Source organism: Macrobrachium nipponense, chromosome 33, assembly GCF_015104395.2.
Source record: "Macrobrachium nipponense isolate FS-2020 chromosome 33, ASM1510439v2, whole genome shotgun sequence".
Lineage (NCBI taxonomy): Eukaryota > Metazoa > Arthropoda > Malacostraca > Decapoda > Palaemonidae > Macrobrachium > Macrobrachium nipponense.
The window spans coordinates 21067621-21089950 of record NC_087219.1 but is presented as its reverse complement, the minus strand read 5'-3'; positions in this window follow the sequence as shown (position 1 = coordinate 21089950).

Sequence of the window (22330 nt, the reverse complement as noted above, 5' to 3'; positions counted from 1 at the left end):
CAACTCAAAAAGGAACTTGAAAATGCCACCCTGTATTCAGTTGATGAAAACGTGCCATTTGAAGTTGAGTGTGACGCATCTGATGTCGCTGTCTCTGCAGTTCTAAACCAGGGTGGTAGACCTGTTACTTTTATGTCCAGAACACTGCAAGGGAGTGAACTTTGCTACCACATTGTTGAGAAAGAGGCTACTGCTATCATAGAAGCAGTACGTCAATGGAGTCACTACCTGGCCCAGCGTCATTTTATTATAATAACTGATCAGCAGGCTGTAGCATTCATGTTTGACAATAGAAAGCGTACCAAGATAAAGAATAACAAGATACACAAGTGGAGGGTGGAACTTGCAGCTTACAACTATACAATACACTATTGCCCAGGGAAGGAGAATGTGGTTCCTGATGCTCTTTCCCGAGCCTCCTGCTGCTCAACCTTCTCTACTTCTACACTTACCGACCTTCATAATGACCTTTGCCATCCTGGGGTTACCTGACTGTTGCACTTTGTAAGATCAAAGAACCTCCCATTTTCTACAGATGATGTCAAGAGGGCCTGTGCTTCTTGTAGGATTTGTGCAGAGTTAAAGCCTCGGTACTACCAACCTCCAGCAGATACTCTCATAAAGGCCACTCAACCAATGGAGAGACTCAGTGTAGACTTTAAGGGACCTCTACCTACTGTTTCACGTAATCCATACATGCTTACAGCTGTTGACGAATATTCACGGTTTCCATTTGCTTTTGCATGTCCTAACATGAGTACCGAGGCTGTAATCAGATGCCTGGAGCTGATATTTAGCTTGTGTAGGATGCCAGGTTATATTCACTCTGATCAAGGTGCATCTTTTATGTCAAAAGATCTCAAGACGTTTCTTTCACAAAAACGGGGAGCGATAAGCCGTACAACTCCGTATCACCCAGCAGGAAATGGCCAGGTAGAGAGATTCAATGGCCTCATATGGAAGGCAGTCAAACTGGCTCTCAGGTCCCGGAACTTGCCTGATAGTCAATGGGAACTAGTACTTCCAGAAGCACTATATTCTTTAAGGTCGCTGCTGTGTACATCTACGAATACCACCCCTCATGAGCGGTTCTTTATGTTCCAGCGTCGTTTCAGTAATGGAAGCTCCTTACCTTCATGGCTAATGGATCCTGGACCTGTATTGTTAAGAAGGTTTGTACGAAATAAGAATGAACCATTGGTAGATGAGGTCGAACTTGTGAATAGTAATCCGACTTATGCCAATATAAGGTACCCTGATGGAAGAGAATCTACTGTGTCTGTTCGTGACCTAGCTCCTTGTCCTGAAGGTCATCTCTCCCATCACCTGTCAATCGAAGGAACAAGTAGTGTTCGCAGTGTTCATCTTGACACCGCTAAAGAACCTACAATCAAGGCTCCACCAGAACCAGTGTCACAGGAGCAGACTGTACCAGATTCAACTCACCCAGAACAAATGAACAACGATCTTGGGCCTGAACTGAGAAGATCTACTTGTGCTTTTAGAACCCCTATGCGCTAGGGCTGGGACTAGACTTTATTAGTTCCTATTCTGTGCTTTATTCTAGGAGAGGAGAATGTGGAATATTATTATTTAAGGATGTACTATGTTTTGCTCCTGCCTTCTCCTTCCCTGTTTTGTAACCCAAGTTTGATACAGGTATTGTCCCATCAAGAAGCATTATCTCACTTTGTTTACATACGGGGACTCTGAGGTTGTCAATACACCATACCTACATATCTGTTAGGTAATTATTAGTAATATTATATGGTAAGGATTACTAGTATTGTAAGGGATATTATCATTTACTGTTGTCATTGTAAATATGTAAGTGTTTACATAATAAAAATATGAAATGTTAGTCCATATATATAAAAGACTAAAACTAAAGAGGTCAACCAGATTGCTTGCAGGAATGTGATCAGACTAGGAGACGCTAAAGATACGTATACAATAAAGTATGTAGACTAAGTTGACATGCCGTCACCTGTAGTCATTCAATTGTTTATAAACTTTAGTCCAAGCTCCCTGCTTGAGACAACTACCGCGACCTATAATTCAAACAGCCTACGTGATCTGTAGTGTGTCTCATTGTATGTATGTTCATATGTTAGAGCTATTGTCTGTTCCTTTATGACTGGTAACCGAGATGGTAGTAAAGCAGAATAGAGTTAGCTATCGTCATTAGAAGACCTGTACCTCTTTACCTAAGCTTTATCATGTAGAGAGAATAGAGTTAGCTATCGTCATTAGAAGATCTGTACCTCTTTACCTAAGCTTTATCATGTAGAGAGAATAGAATTAGCCATCATCATTGGCAGAAGCGATCAAGCTATCGTCATTAGAAGACTTGTACAATCATACCTGATCTTCACCATGTAAATTCAGAGAATATAAGTATTTTTGTACTTCGTGGTTTCTACTAGAACCTAACCTCATCACCGAATCATCATGAGTTTAACACATCGTCGTCATAACCAAAGAAGATAATACCGACTTCGTAAGTGATCTACAAACCCCAAGACACTCCCATGAATATGGAAGTGCAATACCAACCGACTTAGCGAAAGATTATTGCAAGTCTAACATTACCTCATAGGGCGCCTTATTATACAAGGCAACAGCCCTAAAAGTGGTGGCAGCGTCACAGAAGAACTCTACAACTTCTCCGAAGTAAAACCAGAATAATAAATCATGAAGTCAACGACGACGGAAGCAAGAGATTCTTCAAGCAACTTAGTATCATCGTTTAGTGAATAACTTCAAGAAACAAAACTGATGTGTCCTTTTTCCTACGGCAACGCAAGGTAAAGGACAACGCTTATTCATAATTTTCTCTGTACATAATTCATCATTCGCGTTGTTCTCACTTCCCCCTGAGAAAGCATTCAGCGGGCTTTCCGTCAGTGTATAAAGCTTATATAACCACATATTGTGTACTTTTATAATGTTTTTGTATTTTATGTCTCTCAAGAAACACAAATCGGGTCTCGCCGACCCCACTTTTACTCTCTCGCGGGTCGGTGACCACATTTCCGTCCGCATGCTGTATATTTATATTTCCCTTGACTGTAATAAAAATCAGTACACTCCTACCTGCCTCTTTGTCAACCTCTCACAACTGGTGACCTCCCGGTTTGGACGGTGACCCAAGCGGTTTTTGGCTCAGCCATTAAGGGACTCACTACCGCCGCTCACCTTCAGAGATCTTTAACGGACTCATACGGCGCCTCAGTATAGATCTCTGAAAGCTCCTACCGTGGAAAAAACCAACGCCTCTAACGGACTATATACGGCATACCTGCCCAAGGTGTGTTCAGGCGTTTCCTCAAACGGTTTGGCCCGCCATTCACGACTCTGTCGACCGTTTTTGTGAGAGAGGACAATGGGCGCAAACAGTACCTCGCGGGAAACCTCGCGGGAAACCAACCCCGGGCCCTCGCCCCCGACCCCCGCAGACGGACTCTGACACAGCGGCCGCTCAAGCTGTCAAATTGCCCCCCTTCACAACGGCTGACCCGTCTTCCTGGTTCTTCCGAGCCGAAGGGCAATTCCGGATCGCGGGCTCACAACAAAGTGCTGCAGGCTGACCTCGTCGCAGCGGCTCTCCCGCGAGAGGTGCTCGGCCGAATATCTAACTGGCTGACCGTCGAGCACGAATCGGACTTGTCACGCTCGACGAGATAAAAGAAAGGCTCTTGACAGCTATTCCGTGCCTATCGCTGAAACCGGGCCCGCCCTGCGCCCTCGACTTAGTCGCGCAAACCCATGCGCAGGCGCGACACCCAAGATGCCTGGGACACTGTGATGGGGGCCCTCGTCGTCTGCCCGAAATAGGCCCCGGACGGAAAAAGGTAGAGATCAGGCCTGAGCCGCGAAATATTCCTGCGGCAACTCGAGCCGGACGTCCGAAAGCAGCTGACCGACGAGTACACCCTAGAGGACGACGAACTACTAGAAAAGGCAAGAAGCTGACGTTGTCAAACAATGCCGCGAAGCTCGCCGCCACCCCCCCCCCGATCCTCCGTGTGCCTGGCCGCAGAGGAAGAAGACGACGACGACCCAACGCGAGAGATCGGCGCCGTATCCCAACCAAGGAAGTCCTCCCACACGCAGCGAGGTGAAAACTCCTGGTGCCGCTTCCACCGGAGGTTCGGGAGATTCGCCAGGAGGTGCGAAAGCCCTTGCACCTTCCAACAGTCAAAAACGACGACGGCAAACAAAACCAAGGCCGCCCGTGGCAACGGCCGCGTCGGAACCACACAACCGTAGGGTTCTACGTCCGCGACGCGATCTCCGGCCGGAGGATGTTGGTGGATACGGGGGCAATGCACTCGATATTCCCGGCCGTCAGGAAAAGACCGTAGCCGCGAGCCCGACAAAACAAAACCTCCCTCGTCGCCGCAAACGGGACCCCCATCCGTTCCTACGGCACGAAGCCCCTCGAGATATCCATCTTGGGGCGAAACTACGGTCTGGGGAATTCACCAAATCGCGGGTACGTCAGGATCCCGCTACTGGGGCAGATTTCCTGGCGCAGAACGGCCTCCTGGTGGACGTGGGCCGCAAACGCCTCCTCGACACGGGGACATGCCTTTCCCTTCCACTAGCAGCAGGCCCGGGCGCCCCTACAATTTGTACCATCGCCCCCCACAATACGGCAACCTCCTGCAGGAGTTCCCCGAAGTCTTCAAGCCGGAACTTCGTCAGGCGGCAGGGACGCCCCGCCCAAGCACGGGATATTCCACCACATAGCCACACAGGCCCCCCGACCACACGCGAAGTTCCGACGACTCCCTCCAGGCCGCCTCCAGGAGGCGAAGCAGGCGTTCTCGGAGATGGAACGGATGGGCATCTGCAAGAAAGCATCGAGCCCTTGGGCGTCGCCCCTGCACATGGTACAGAAACCTGACGGCACCTGGAGGCCCTGCGGAGACTACAGAAGACTCAACCTCGTTACAATCCCCGACCAATACCCCTTGCCAAACATGCAGGATTTGACAGGGGCCCTTCATGGGGCGAAGGTCTTCACAAAAATGGACCTCTTTAAAAAATCCTATTTTCCAGGTTCCAGTGCACCCCGAGGATGTCCCCAAGACTGCCATCATCACGCCTTTTGGCTCCTTCGTTTTCCATTACTCAACCTTCGGCCTGAGGAATGCAGGGGCCACCTTCCAGCGCCTGATGGACAGCATCCTGGGGGACCTGCCCTTCTGCGTCTGCTACGTCGACGATATCTTGATTTTTTCCAGGTCCTTGGAGGAGCACCTACATCACGTCCGAGCGGTCCCTGAAGCGCCTGCAGGAAAACGGGCTGGTCGTCCGTTTCGACAAATGCACCTTCGGCGCCGAGAAGGTGGACTTCCTCGGACACGAGATCTCCGCGACGGGCGTGCGCCCCATGGCCTCGAAGGTAGGCGTGGTGCAGAAGTTCCCAACACCAACCACGGTCAAGTCCCTGCAGGAGTTCATCGGAATGGTCAATTACTACCTACGCCGATTCATCCCCGCCGCCGCCCGCACCAGTCTCCTCTAACACAGGGTCCTGAAAGGGAAACCAAAGGCCCTAACGTGGGAGGCCGAACAAGAGAAGGCTTTCAACAGACGAAGAGGGGCCCTCGCCAGAGCGGCGAATTTATGCCACCAAGACCCTGCTGCACCTTTACGCCTACACCACCGACGCCAGCAACGTCGCCTGCGGGGCTGTCCTCGAGCAGGTGGTCCAGGGCGAGCCCCAGCCACTCGCCTTCTACTACAAGCAAAACTATCAGCCGCCGAGACGAGGTACAGCACGTGTTCGATGCCGAACTGAACTCCTGGCTAGGGGTACCAAGCCAATGCACAATTTCCGCTAGCCTTCCTCCCGAGGGCTCCCCCTTTACGATCAGGACGGACAACCACCTTTCCCTTTGGTACTACGCCTTCACCAAGGCGGGCGACGCTTGGTCAGCGAGACAACAGAGGCACCTAGCAGCCATCGCCAGAGTTCGGTGCACCATCCAGTAACGTTGCCTGGCGAGAAGAACCCGTGGCAGAACGACCCTATCGAGGATAGAAATCAACGCCGTGCGTCTCGGGGTCGACTACGAAGACCTCGCCCGGGAACAGGCTGCCGACCCGGAGACTGCCGCATACCGCACTGCTATCACCGCCCTCAAGTGTGGGAAGACGTGCCTTTCGGACCCGCAGGCATGACGCTCCTCTCGACATCAGCACGGGCCGCCCGCGCCCGCTGATCCCAGCCTCCCGAAGGAAAGCCGTGTTCGACGTCATACACGGACTCTCGCACCCCTCGGGCCGGACGACGGTGCGCCTCCTGACGGAGAAGTTCGTCTGGCACGGAATTCGGAAGGACTCCCTCGAGTGGGCCAGGACCTGCGTGCCTTGCCAAACTAGCAAAAATCAGTCGGCACACGGAATCAGGCGTGGGGAAATTTCCGCAGCCGAAACGAAGATTCGGCCCACATCCACATAGACGTCGTTGCCCCCTGCCCCGTCGGAAGGCGCCAGGTACCTCTGACGGTAATCGATCGCTCCACCAGATGGCCCGAAGCAACGCCGATGTCGGAGGCGACCACGAAAGCATGTGCCGAAGCACTCCTCGTCAGCTGGATCAGTCGATTCGGAGTGCCAGACGAAATCACGACAGACCGCGGACCAGTTTTCCTGTCGGAGTTGTGGACTGCCCTGGCCCGCCTAATGGGAACGTCGCTACATGCCACCACCGCCTACAACCCAGCAGCTAACGGCATGGTGGTAGAGAGTCCACCGTTCGATCAAGGCTTCCCTGATGGCGCGCTGCACCGACGAAAAATTGGAAGAGCCAACTACCGTGGGTCCTCGGTCTCAGGACTGCCCCGCGGGCAAACGGCGAAGCATCACACGAGAAGGTATACGGGGAGCCATTAACAGTCCCTGGCGAGTTCTTCCCGACCAATGCGACGACGCTGACGTCTCCATCGCCAGGCTTTCGGGAATCCGCCGGGAAGTTCACGCCCTTCCTGCGTCAAAACCTTCTCCGACAGAACCAAACGTTTCCTCCCGAAGGCCCTATCATCGTGCAAGCACGTCTTCGTCAGGACGACGCCCGCCGCCCGCCGCTCACGCAGACCCTACCGCGGTCCCTTCCGCGTCCTACGACGCACTGACAAGGCATATCTCTTATCCATCAACGGTCGCGAGGACTGCGGGGGTCACAATCGTGATCGCCTGAAACCAGCCTTCATCATGGACGAGGACCTCGCAGACGCGGATTCCACAGGGCGCCTCAATCTTCCTCGGAAAAAAGCGACTCCTTCGATCGCCAAACTCCTAGCCTGTAGCCGTGCGGCCGCCCTTGAAAGACGGTCGAACCCCCCCCCCGAGGATCACCTCAGGGGAGGCATCCCGTCCCCGGAAAACCCCGAGGATCTACCACAACACTAATATCACGCACGCCAATGGGCGCCTTCCGCCGTCCAGCTCGCTTCCGCGAGTGACTACCCGAAGTACAAAGAAGTCAGCCAACAATCATACCTAATTATTGTCTTAGGGGTGGGGGGGAGTATTTGTAAGGACAACGCTTATTCATAATTTCTCTGTACATAATTCATCAGTTCGCGTTGTTCTCACTTCCCCCTGAGAAAGCATTCAGCGGGCTTTCCGTCATGTATAAAGCTTATATAACCACATATTGTGTACTTTTATATTTTGTATTTTATGTCTCTCAAGAAACACAAATCGGGTATCGCCGACCCACTTTTACTCTCTCTGGCGGGTCGGTGACCACATTTCCGTCCCGCATGCTGTATATTTATATTTTTCCTTTCCCTTGACTGTAATAAAAATCAGTACACTCCTACCTGCCTCTTTGTCAACCTCTCACAAGCTTCGTCTCTCATTAGAATTATTCAAGAAAACATCGTTAGTGAGCGTTTACCGGCACTTCAAGAAAAACAACCGAACGCGTCTGCAGCATCGGATCTACAAGGGCTCGAATCATCCAAACATCGCGCACGGGGGGAGGGGGAAACTCAAGCCAAAAAACCAGGTCATCCGCTAAATAGAGAAGGAGGACCAAGGCCGTGTGTCGTTTATCGGAACACCGTGACTTCCACAAAAGCAAGCTAAGTACAATTTTTTATTCATTTGGAGTAACTTTGAGTGTTTCCTTTGCAGGTCGAATTTCGTTATTCCTGTGGCTGAAGTTACGAGACATTCTTAATCTTACTTTTTTTACAGAAATTATCTACATCATGAGATTTCGTTACTGCGAGTTTTTTATCTTTGAGTGTCTGTTTCCAGAAGTTCTACTGAAAATATCATAATCATATACTATGTTATTTTTATCATTTTTGGGTGATTATTAATCCCTTACGTAACAAATCATATTAAACAGTGAATATGCGTTTACGCAGTGGACGTCTGTATTTATACAGATGCATGGATAGGGTCGTTAGGCACCGTAGTGATTAGAAAACACACAAAAACAAGTGGAACACCTGTACAAATCTATATAAATTAGAGGTAACACTATTTTGGGTCATGACAATAAATGCTCCTTTGGCAAGTTCCCTATCGCAGTTTTAGCCTTGAGTTTTTTTAGTTATATAAAATATCGAACCTCAATGACTCAACTTAACTTTAAAAATACGGCTGGATTGAAGGAATAACGATGACTGTAAAAAACATTTCATTTACGGCTAAATGCGCTGACCAGGATCCCTCACTATTTCAAATTTTAGCAAAGAATGAAGGTAACAACCAACAGCAAGTACAAACAAACAATTAATATTGAATGCAGTAGAGATAACTTGTCTTAATGGTAATCGCTCACTCATAATAGTTCGTCATTCATACGTTCGTTTGCTTTCACGTAACCAACAACAGAATGCTAAAAAAATAACAATCGTTGTCTATGGTAATAAAGAGAAGGATCCTAATTATTACAAAAAGAAATAGGTAAACAGTAGCCCTTTCAGAAACAAACAAATCGTGCTAAGCACTTGGTATTGTGTTCATCCAGTCAAGCGGTCAAGGTTAGTTAAATCTGCCGAGTTTTCAAAGCAAAGCAAATTCCACACAATAAGCGACTCTAGCAGAGTGGGGAAAAGCGATGTTGGATCATACATGCCAATATCTTTTTGAATTAAAAAGGATTTTTCCTATGAATCACACGACTGTATCAAGTAATCAGAGCAGGTTCTCGTTTTTTTTAATACATAAGTTATTATAAGTAGTGGTGGATTAAGCCCGACTGTACGCGCCGTAAAAATTAGAATATCTTGTTTTATTCCTTTAGTACACGTAATATCCTGTATTTACGGACTCACCGTCTGTTGTTCGAACTTCCCTAATGAGAAGTCCAGATAAGCGAGCGCTTACAGATACCTCTATAGTTATAAAAAACATTGATCTGTATCTAGTGTGATTGTAAGATCCATCTAGGGGTATACAAAATATTATCTTACATCCTGCAAAATAAGGCGTGTTTATCAAAGGAAAATCCTATAAATCTTCAAACATATTAAAGTTTGAACAAAAAAGAGACAATTAATCAAATAATAACTTATATAAAGGAACTATACATTTGTCTCATAAATCGTAACATTGTTCAAATGACCCAACAGAATTCTCCCACAACCGCAGTCGCAGTTTGCATGCAAAATCTCGAGAAGCATGCACCCTCGAATGTCTTAGTGCGTGTAAAAAGACCTTGCTGGGAAATGAAATTTTAATCCTTCCCGACACTCTGAAATATAACGATTTCCGCGAACAAAGCCCTGTACACGGTTAACTCGCAGCAACAAGTTAATATAGTAATCCACAAAACCTATACATATAAATATTGCATTTTTTTTATCGTTGCTAATTTTTAATCACGCCCAATCAGTCGTAGATGAATCTCCCTTATACTCTATCTAAAGTAATATCCGTAAAGTCATTCAAGCAGAGGTGATTCAGCAGAAATTTTTTTTTATCTTTTATCTGAATACCAGGAAGTTTCTCCAATAGCGAGTGATCTCTGGGAGAAAAACGGATGTCATTGAAAACAAAATACGGTCTAAGGACAAACATAAAGCTATATACGTACCTTCGTATAGACTCTCAATGAAATTTCAAAATAGAGATAAATGACGAAGTTGAAAAATGTTAGTAATAGGAGTCATTAGGAAATCAAATAGCCCATATAATTTTTCCCTCAAACGCCAGAATAAATTATTTTTCACCAGCTTGGACTTACAAGCTTTTACCAGATACCATTACCTAAGTGATTGTACCTCATACACCGTTTTCAGCACACTCAGGGGACATTATCAATTTTTACGTATGCCTCCGGCTTACATTGCGCCCCAATTACAATATAGTGTTTGGAGACTTTTAGGGGATACCCTACATGCTTATATGGTTGGTCTTATAATCTTTTCTAAATACCATAGAAGTACATTCACATAAACTAGAGCTAGTGCTACAGAGACAAAGACAAATAATCTCAGAGTAAAATATCTAAATGTGAGTTTTTTAAAAACCGAACATGTTTTTATCATAGGTTTTAAATGTCTAGTCAAGGTTTCTTAAAGTAGTCCATGTAAGGTGTCGGCTATTCATAACTTTCCGTTATACAGCACTTTGGCGCTGTAGTGGGTATTACAATCGTATGTAAATATGTAACTCTTCAATCATGACAGCTCCTTTAACAAATCTTACGAAGAAGAGCGTAGATTTATTATGGTCTAAAAAGCATCAACAGGCGTTCGATATCTTAAAAGCGGAATAATGCAGCTCACCTAACTTAAAAATCCCTGATTTAAATAAGGCATTTTTTTTATTGCAACAGACGCCTCAGACCAAGGGGTAAGAGGGGTACTACTTCAGTAATATGATAAACAGTTCTTTCCTATAGCTTTCTATTCACGTAAACTAAAGCCCTCTGAAAGTAAATATGCAGTAATAGGCAAGGAAGGGCTAGGTATCTTTAACTCACTAGTACATTTTAAGTTCATAATCTATGGCTATCCTGATAAAGTCCTTACTGAACATGAGTCCTTTACCAAGTTTTTCAAAGGCTTTAATCACAGTCCAAAAAGGAACTCGGTGACATATGATCATTCAGGTTTTGGAGCCAAGTTAAGATATCTACCTGGGAAAGCAAGCAATATCATAGCTGACGCATTATCCCGCAATCCCGCACCATACTGCAAAGAACCATTAATTAGACTAAAAGATATAGAAACATCCATGCCTATTGTTAAAACCGTATCTAAACAAGAAAATTCCTTAACCCAAGAGATCGCGAGCATTGAATATCTGGGTTGGAGCGCAGAACTGTTACAAACTGAACAAAGCAAGGGTCAGCAGCTAAGCAAAAACAATAAACACTTCAAACGGAAACAGGGTCAGCGGCTAAGCAAAAACAATAAACACTTCGAGCAGAAACCCTAAAGCAAAAGTATACTTAAAGTATGTGTATCAGAATAATGTAATCAAATGTAATATTATATGTAGGTCCGTGACGAGGAAAACCCGAAGAACACAGCAGATGACTAACGACCAGGTAGTAATAATAATCTCTTTCATACCAATCGTCATAAACTGGTTGCATTCCGTCATCCAGGGTTCCCTATTATGTCACAGAAAGCCAAATCACTGTTTTACTGGCCTACGATGCTTACAGATATAAAAAGCACATAACTAATTGTAACACGTGTCATGAAAACAAGGGATACACTAAGACACCTGTCAGTTTAGGGGCCTATCCTGTCCAAATCAATCCTTGAAAGAATATACGTAGAATTATTAACAGAGTTACGAGTCTGACAGAGGAAATAAACACTTCTTAGTGTTAATAGTTCCTTGACACGTTATATAGAATTGATAGCACTAAAAACAAACACCGCAATTGAGTGCGCTAGGAATATTTATGAGTGCTAAATCAGTAAACATGGAATTCAACACATGATAATCTGACTCGGGTGGTGTAAATCAATAATAATCTCTTTAACACGTTGTGTGAATTCCTATCCATTAAGAAAACCAATAATATATTTTACCACCCAGTCAATCGGTTTGGTAGAATAAGAGATAAATAAGAAAGTGTCAATGTCTTACGAGTTACAACTCGTGATACTGGATCCTAACTGGATTATAGCGGTTCTCGCGGTTTTAAATACCTTTATCATTCATATCTCGTATCTGTAGAAATGATACCGCAAGTAGCCTTATACGGTACGCTGCTAGAGCATTTTTCCACATATTCAAGCCAAACCATTATTTATCAAATATATATATAAAAATATAAATAAATAAATATAAAAAATAAAATAAATATGGATACAAGTGGAGTCAATATAATACACTCCATAAGAAGTCGGAAGGGTTACAAATTATAATAAAAAAGGAATCACAATAAAATCAATAAGCAAAACGTAACCATAGGTTAATTAAATATCCAAATATATATGTGTAAAGATTTGAACTCTAACTTAACGCTTTAGTAATGACAAATAAGCTAAAAGTTCAAACACATATCAAAACCTACTGACATATTGTCTGTCCCGGTGATTTATATTCATAGTCAATGGAAAAAAAATAATAATAAATAAATAAATAAAATAAAATAAAAGAGATTTTAAAGTCAGGAAGTCTAGAAGTGAAAATGTTATCTATGGAATAAGCCTATATGAATCTTATACAGGGCTAATAATATATATAGAATTTGTATGGAAACCTTTTTTCATTAGTTTGAATAAGGAATATCTAATTTAACAGTATTACATTTATTTACAATCATGCAGATATCCAACATGAAACTAATATATTGTTCAATTTTGGTACTATTTTTTTTTTTCAGACATTCTTTTCGTGTGGGTCGACTATTAAAAAACAAAAAACAAAAAAAATTTATCCTAAAGTCGTATTTAATTACAGCAAGTCACGTAACTCTTAGCTGGCTGAGAGCAATCTCCTGCCAAGTGACGACGTCATCATTGCCGTATCAGCATTTGTTCCTTTTAACCTCAATAATCTGCTTACACAGGCTTCATCTGTGTGTGCCGTCTCCGCTTGCGAAGCAGGTTGACTGGAGAAAGGAATGCTTAGCTCATAAACTTCACATGTGGTTCATAGGTCACGATGACATGACATACCACATAACCTATTCTTATCCGTGTGTGCAATGCAACTCGCAATCGTTTTAAAATTAATAAACAAAATAAGCAAATAGAATTTCTATAACAACAAAATGAATTAATATTTTCTGAACCTCATAGACAATTAGAGTCAATAATTTAGCTTATGACATGGGTAAATGGACATTTAGAAGTATCAAGTCATGGATATGAAATATTTACTTGCAACATTAGTCTATCACAATTCAAGTAAAATCACATTCATGGGAAAATGTTACATTTTCTTGAAAAAAAAAACCCAAAGTTTATATAGAAATTAGTTACATAGTGGGTTTTTTCGTTGCATCTCCTACCTATTAATAAAGTTTTAAAAATTAACCTCAGAGGATGCGTGCGAGAAATTTAAATATGAAACTTTTGTTAGGGGCACATAGGATCAGATTTTATCACAACTTAATTTCAGTTAGCATAGAGAAATACAGAATCATGATTAATATTCTCTTTGACTCTTATGTTGCCTGGCAATCTTACAAATAGCTCCGTTTTCCACTTCTTTGTCTAGTAACTTACTACCAGTAATATCGAATTTTCCTTGGGATTTGTATTGATATCTGTTTATTTTTTATAATTATGGATATTTTTACAAGTCATCATAGACCTGGATAGGTTCACTCATTGTTAATGCCATGGATAAAAAAGTTTGTACAGCTGACTCTTTTGAATTCCACAAATATCAGCGAATTCATGTGGATTAAGTCTGGTTCTAAATGGCTTTCTCCCCCCTGTATTTGGATGTCGTCTGAATTTACTTTGCCCTTGTGACAAGTATAATTTCACTTGCAGGCTGATTAGTGGAACCTGGGTACAGTATCCTGCAGTACGAGAGTTTCACATCGCAACTTCAAAAAAATCGTTCGTCTCAGCGGACGACTACAGTCAAGTAACAACCGCCTACAATGTGAAAGGAATTTCTTGGACTTCTTCGACCGACACCGTATCCCGTCGTTAATCTCGTTTTAATGCGGAACGCTCCGGCGGCTGTCGGAAATCGACTACAAAAGGGACATACTTCTGACAATTACGACCCGAAGGATATTCAACTCTACTTTGCTGGCGAAGGACTCGTGCTGGGGGTGATTTTATTCATCGCGAACGTAATCGTGTGGCTTAGGATGCAGAGAACAAGTATGAGCGCAAAATAGAACGTTGGACCCCCCCCAGGCAATTTTCCCCTTGTTTTAACCATTTGAAATTGGCCCTTTCATTTGGCTAAAGGTGGTTGTCTGGAACTGTGTAATGTACGAAAAGTTGTTCGAACGCTAGTTAAATGTGTAAGTAGTATAACCTCGGTCATGTATCCTATATATATATAAAGTATCATGTATCCTATATATAAATGATCATAAATAACATAATCGAAATATGTTTTTGCGTTTACGCACTAGGAATCTATATATAAATGATCATAAATAACAGAATCGAAATATATCTTTGCGTGTACACAATAGGAATCTATTTAAAGTGCACATATATTAATCATAATTTTATGAATCCATATACATATGTATAAACAAATCAGGTAGCCTATAATCAATCTGTTACCTTTTATCTTACCAATATCTGCAGTTATATATGAGTTAGTATATGGATTAATGAATCAGATATATAACAGTTAGCATAAAAATCAACGAATCAATCAGCATAAACATTAATAATTTTATCAATTCATATATGAAATTTTTATCAGTTAAAATATGATTTTATCATGTTAATCTTTGTTCTATGCGATTATCAGAGTACATTAGTATTTTCTGTAGCATATTTATCTTAATGAGATGAAGTGAAAAACTGTATCAGTATATATCACGTGATCACTATTATTTACGAATATCATATGCATATTATGTCTAATATTTTATTACTTGAATCTGTATTTGTGTACACCATGAAATTTTTTTTACTTATAAGTATTTGCTATTATCTATATATATTCACATAGTGTCTGTATCACACTCCTATAAGTCAAATGCAAGTCAAGTTTGAGTAATATTCAGTGGTTGGTTTTGGTAGCTGACCGAGCTAATGTAAGTGTTTACATAATAAAAATATGGAATGTTAGTCCATATATATAAAAGACTAAAACTAAAGAGGTCAACCAGATTGCTTGCAGGAATGTGATCAGACTAGAGACGCTAAAGATGACGTATACAATAAAGTATGTAGGCTAAGTTGACATGCCGTCACCTGTAGTCATTCAATTGTTTATAAACTTTAGTCCAAGCTCCCTGCTTGAGACAACTACCGCGACCTATAATTCAAACAGCCTACGTGATCTGTAGTGTGTCTCATTGTATGTATGTTCATATGTTCGAGCTACTGTCTGTTCCTTTATGACTGGTAACCGAGATGGTAGTAAAGCAGAATAGAGTTAGCTATCGTCATTAGAAGACCTGTACCTCTTTACCTAAGCTTTATCATGTATAGAGAATAGAGTTAGCTATCGTCATTAGAAGACCTGTACCTCTTTACCTAAGCTTTATCATGTAGAGAGAATAGAATTAGCCATCATCATTGGCAGAAGCGATCAAGCTATCGTCATTAGAAGACTTGTACAATCATACCTGATCTTCACCATGTAAATTCAGAGAATATAAGTATTTTTGTACTTCGTGGTTTCTACTAGAACCTAACCTCATCACCGAATCATCATGAGTTTAACACATCGTCGTCATAACCAAAGAAGATAATACCGACTTCGTAAGTGATCTACAAACTCCAAGACTCTCCCATGAATATGGAAGTGCAATACCAACCGACTTAGCGTAAGATTATCGCAAGTCTAACATTACCTCATAGGGCGTCTTATTATACAAGGCACAAGCCCTAAAAAATATACTGTACTAGATTATTAAGGAAGGAATTTGTATTTGTTTCAGACTGTAGTAATGGTTAAAGTTGAGTAAAGCTTGGGAAGCCGCAGCCAAGTGTTTTATTGTCATCACAGTCTATTCTTTTGTTTCTCTCGTTTTCTCGATGCAGTCTCTCCATCTTCTTTTAGATCTTCCTCCCCTTCTTATACACGTTGTAGTAAAGTAATGGCTTTAATGCTGTTATTGCATCCCTGCGGCTCCTAGATCCGCCCCCTTCTTAACTTTTTACTTTACCTCCATTCTTCTTCCTTTCTTCAGTCTCGCTTACCGACCACTCGATCTCCCTCTTTCACCATCTTAATTAAGCACTGGATGGCTAAAAGTGCTAGGCTTCTCAGGCTAGCTTTTATCAATCTACCAACCAAATCAGTTTTTCTTGTCCTGTCTCTCCCGTTTCCTCTTTGGACCTTCCGTTTGCCTGCTTTTAATTCGTGGAAGTGACACTTCGTTTGTTGGATATCTGGTTGATGAATAAATCTTTGGTATCACTGAATATGTCTTTCATGTTTCTTATACCAGAAATCTTTATTAATTTCAGTTCTCAAAAAGGGATTCAAATTGGCTCACGGTTGGCTCTCGTCTTGACCTTTTCTCTTCTTTACTTCGGTTTAGAAACGTCCATGGCTTCAGTGTACTATAGAAATCGTCTTAGTCGATTTGATTCGTGAAAAAGTGGCTCCTTGAAAAAGGAGCCAAAGTACTTTGTCCACTCTGCAGAAAAGATTTAAGTATTGCCTCCCAGTAAAAGCAAGAATAGAATATAAAATATTTCTTACAGTCTTTAAAGCACTTTATTATTAAAAAGGATTAGTTTATCCAGACCTCTGAGCCTAACAACGGCTATTCACGGATTGGTTTTCGGGAATTAATCCTGAAAAAAATTATACTTTATTTAGGAAACCGGTTTTACTTAGGAAAATGATAACCCTATTAAATAAGATGGATGGATGGATGGATTATGAAATTTAGGGACAAGCCCAAGCACTGGGACCTATAATGGTCATTCAGCGCCGTGATGGAATGAAATAAATAATCTGATAATTAATGAAATGTAATTGAACGTGATGATAATCTGATGTGAATGAAACTTAAAACCTTATTTCATTAAAAAAAAAAATAAAATAAAAAAAAAAAAACATTATAATTTTTAATATATTAAAAAATTACAATTAAAAGTATAACTGCATACACTTGTGTGTATTAGGTGAAAGGTAAAATTGAATATTATTAAAATAAGTCAAATTTTATAGTAAATATCAATCTCTTTTAAGAACTTTACAAGATTATTGACATCAACATCATCTCCTAAAATATAAGAAAGTTGTTTCCCTGAAAGATCGAATTTCCTGCGGGCAGCACCATACACTGGGCGACAGACCAGAGTATGCTCAACTGTCAACAGGCAGTCACAGCGAGCACAGACTGGAGCCTCACTTCCTTCAAGTATAAAACTGTGTGTCAATCGGGAATGGCCAATACGAAGTCTCGTTAAAACAATCTCGGTCCTCCTGTCTCTATGAAACGAAGATCGCTCCTGCCATTTGTGGCGGATATAGCTTCGAATAGGAGACTTCATATCAATGTATGGAACTTCATGGATATCCAGTGATCTTTTATTACATACTCTTTTTGCTACTCTATCAGCTTTTTCATTACCTTTGATCACTACATGGGCAGGAACCCAACAGAACGAAACAGCTTTGTGTTTGCAAGAAATTCGAAACAGCCACTCTTGAGCTTGGAGAATCAAAGGATGTGATGTATTACAAATATTAAGACTCTCCAAAAAACTTTTAGAATCCGAATATATAACAAATTTCTTCTTCTCGGTACGATGAACAATAGCTAATGCTCTATTAATGGCAGAAAGTTCTGCTGTATATACTGTAGCCGAATTTGGTAGTTTTGCAGCCTCACAAGAGTCTTCTGTAATTACGGCTAGCCCAACTCCCTCTCTTGACTTGGAACCGTCTGTATAAATCTTATACGCACCATCATGAGTTACATCATGTTCTAAGAATAAACTCTTTGCCATTTTATCAGAAAGGTTCTTCTTGACCATAGTTTTGTTACAAACTTTTGCTTTAGGGATAAGCCATGGGGGGAATCTAGAGGCAACTAACTGAGAAACATTCTGATTTTTTAGAGTATCATTATTCACTTCTTGATGTAGTCTTATCTGGAAGGGGACAGATGACCCTGGTTTAAATTTCCTGTTGTCAAGTTGGCGAATGACCTTATTGGAAGGATTTTCAGAACTGCTCTTTACGCGCATTATGTAGTGCAGACCTAGTTCCTCCCGTCGTAAGTCAAGTGGCAGTTGATGGGTATCTACATACAGACTCTCAACAGGAGATGTTCGGAATGCACCAGAGCAAATTCGTAATCCCATGCTATGGACAATATTGAGGTCGTTAAGTTTGCTTTTGCACGCTGAAGAATAAATCTGACACCCATAATCTAGCTTTGATCTACAAAGTGCATCATAAAGTCTTAATAAACATTTCTTGTCAGCTCCCCACTCATATCCAGAGACTACTTTCAAAAGATTAAAAGATGCTTTTATTTTACATTTAAGGTTATCAATATGTTTGGTCCAGGTGAGTTTTGAGTCAAAAGTCATTCCCAAAAATTTGACATCGGCAGCATATGGTAAAATAGATTCCTCGAGTTTTAAATTAGGTATAATCTCTTTACGCCTGCTCCATGAAAAGCGGATAGCAACACTCTTAATGGCTGAAAATTTAAAACCATTTAGCCTGGCCCATTTGGAGACAGAATCAATATAGCTTTCTGTAGATATCGGCATGCAGATATAGCATCGTAGGCAGTGCAATAAATGGCCAAATCATCCACAAACAATGAAGCTCGAACTGGGCTTGGAACTTCATCCAAGATGCTCTTTATGGCGACAGCAAAGAGGGTCACACTGAGAACACTTCCTTGTGGAACACCTTCCTCTTGTTTAAAGGGGAACGACAGAAAGTTCCCTACTCTCACTTTTATTAATCTCTCGGATAGGAAGGAATGAACGAACCGAATTAAGTTGCCCTTAATACCCATTTTCTGTAGTTGTTTAAGAATTCCATTACGCCAAGTAGTGTCATAAGCTTTCTCTAAATCAAAGAAGACCCCTATTGTCTGACACCGATTGACAAAACCCTGCTTTGAAATTGGTTGGAGAGTGCATCATAAGTGGGTCGAGGGTAGATCTATTTTTACGAAACCCAAATTGGAAAGGAGAGAGAAGCTTATTTGATTCTAAGTGCCATACCAAGCGATAATTTATCATTTTTTCCATTAACTTGCAAACACAGCTTGTTAGTGCTATAGGTCTATAATTTGAACTTTGTTGGGGATCTTTATTTGGTTTTTGAACGGGGATTATGATGGAAATTTTCCAGGATCTCGGCATAACTCCAGTCTCCCAAATCTTATTAATAATCTTAAGAAGGTAGCGTTTGGCCTCTTCAGGTAGCTTCCTAAGCATTATATATAAAATAGTATCTTCACCAGGAGAAGTGTCATCTTTTGAAGAGAGTGCTTCATGTAGTTCTTGAAGAGAGAATCTTGCATTGTATGCCTCCCGGTTATCACCAGATAGATTCAGATTGACCTGAGTGTTCGTGATTCTTTGGAATTCACTAGAATAGTTTTTTGGGCTAGAAATGTTGGAGAAATATTGACCCAATGATCAGCTACATCTGAAGGGTTTGTAATGAGGTTATTTCCTACTCTCAAAGAGGGAGTTTTGGGTGCACAAAACTTCCCTGCTAGTTTTCGTACCTTTTCCATACAAACATCGATAGTGTTTTAGAGTAATTCCATTTATATAATAAATCCAAGAGTCTTTCTTGGTACGACGGAAGTATCGGCGTTGTTTTGCCATGGCTCGCTGATATATTGTTTTAGAAGTGGATGTGCCACTTGATTTGTATTTCTTGTAGCATCTTCTATTAATTTTTCTTTAGGTGGCACACTTTTTGTCCCACCATGGAAATGTTGGTCTCCTTGGCTTTCCAGTAGTTTTTGGAATAAAGGCTTCTGCACTGGCTAATACAGTGTTTGTCCAATACTCATATGCTTCAATATGGTTGTTAAAGGATTCAAATGGTTTATCTAGATGGATATCCTTTTTATACTTATCCCAATCAGCTTCCAATGGCTTCCATTTCCTGTGGCATTTCTGTAGGGACATTTCTGGTAAACTTTAAAAGAATGGGATAGTGATCACTGCCATTTAAAAATTCATTTACTGACCAAATAAAATCTAAAGCTATTGCAGAGGAACATATACTCAGATCAATAGCAGAGTAAGAATTAAAATAATATATATTATGATAAGTCATAGTACCATCATTAAAAGCACAATATCATTATTATTAATAATGTCTTCTATAATTTTACCTTCATTATCTGAACTATGCCCTCCCCATAACGGATTATGGGCATTAAAATCACCAAGAATAAAAAATGGCTGTGGCAGTTGATCAATTAATGATTGGATATCAGCATTTGTGAAGTTTGATCTAGGAGGCAGGTAGATGGAACGCACAGTAATCTGTTTGTCTAATGTGATCTTAAGAGCGACAGCCTGTAAATTTGTACTGAGGGCTATAGGCAAGCATTCCAGTGATTTGCTCACGATAATAGCTGCTCCTCCATGTGCTCTATCACCCACTGGATGGGTGGACGTGTAGATCTCATAATTAAGTCCAGGATTGAACTTCTCTGGACCTAATTGAGTTTCCTGCAGGCAAATTACTCCAGGATTAGTTTCTCTTAGGAGGACCTTTAGATTTTCAGCACGAGAACGCAATCCTTTACAGTTCCATTGTAGGATGTTGAATAAAGCCATTACAAATCCGATTTGGAAGCCTTTCTTTTTTCCTCTTTAGGTGGTCTGGAAATAGACAGTTTTTTATAACTAACCCTGTGATCTTTATTTCTCCTAGTTTGATGTTCTTTAGGAAGAGGGTGAACATCTACCGATGTAATCTGTGCAACCTCTTTAACTTGGTGGTTGTGTTCCATTGAAATACTTGCTTCACTTGAGGAAAGCACACAATAGCTGTTCAATATCGAAGCATGCTTATTTGGAGTATAAGGGGGAGAACCTGAAGGAGTCCTTCCCCTCTTGGAGTTCCTTAACTGTTTTGATTCCATTAGATCAGGCAGAGATTCTGCCTGTGATAGATTTACTACATTAAAAGTAGGAGATGGAAGAGATGATGGGAGAGCCTCTTCATCTAGAGGAGAGACTTTTTCAACCACAGGCAGCTTGCCTGCTTTGGTGGTGTGTGCTCTTGCTTCCAGTGACTGAGCACCCAACCCAGATACCCGGGCCTCTACCACAGGAGTTGATGCACCTACTGCAGGAGAAGGTGCTCCCACAGGACCCCTTGTGGCAGTAAGGGGTAGTGGGTTTAGAGCTCTTGCATAGCTCTTTGATTGGCCCAATTGTTGTTTGGCATATCCTATACTAATGTGTTCAGCATTAGCCTTATTTATTGCTGATAGTTCATCTTTGTATGCTTCACATGGTTCAGCTGACAATTACAACAATTTGGTGTTTCAGAACAAATACCATGGTCAGGGGCAGAGCAATTTATGCAAACTTTTGCGTTCCCACATACTTTTGATGAATGACCAAACTTGAAACAGTTGAAACATTGAATAGGTTTCGGGAGGAAGGGTCTTATTCGCACTCTTTCATTTTCAATGATTACATGGGATGGAACGTTAGGGTCTTCAAAGGTCAAAATTATCATATTAACAATGGGTGTCTTTTTTACTTTCCACACTGTCAATGGGCTCATTTCAAGGCTCTCACTTTCTGTGAACTCATACAAATCTTTGTCAAAAATGACAACTTGGCCATAACTAAAATTCAGGTGGGGTCTGATTTCTTTAATCATATCATGCCCAGAAGGATTCATTGCAGATAGCATTTGTGCTTGCGTTTTTGATTTAGCATGTATTAGCACTGTACGTTTTCCAAATCTAGATATATCTCCACTATATTCCTCCCACCTTTTTCTGGAGATACCTCCAGAACTTATAATAACTTGTAAGTTTTCCTCCTTCGCTGTTGCAACTAGCCACATAGGAGGTTTGGGAGTTCTGGATGGATTATTACCCTCTGTTTTCTGATGTATATCTTGAACCCATTCAGATGGTACATAGCTATCTAAATTTTTGGGTACTTTATCGGTCAAAGCTCCCTCTATAATACACTGATTTATTTGTACTGTATTGATATTACTACTAGCCTTAATGGCATCTCCATATTTA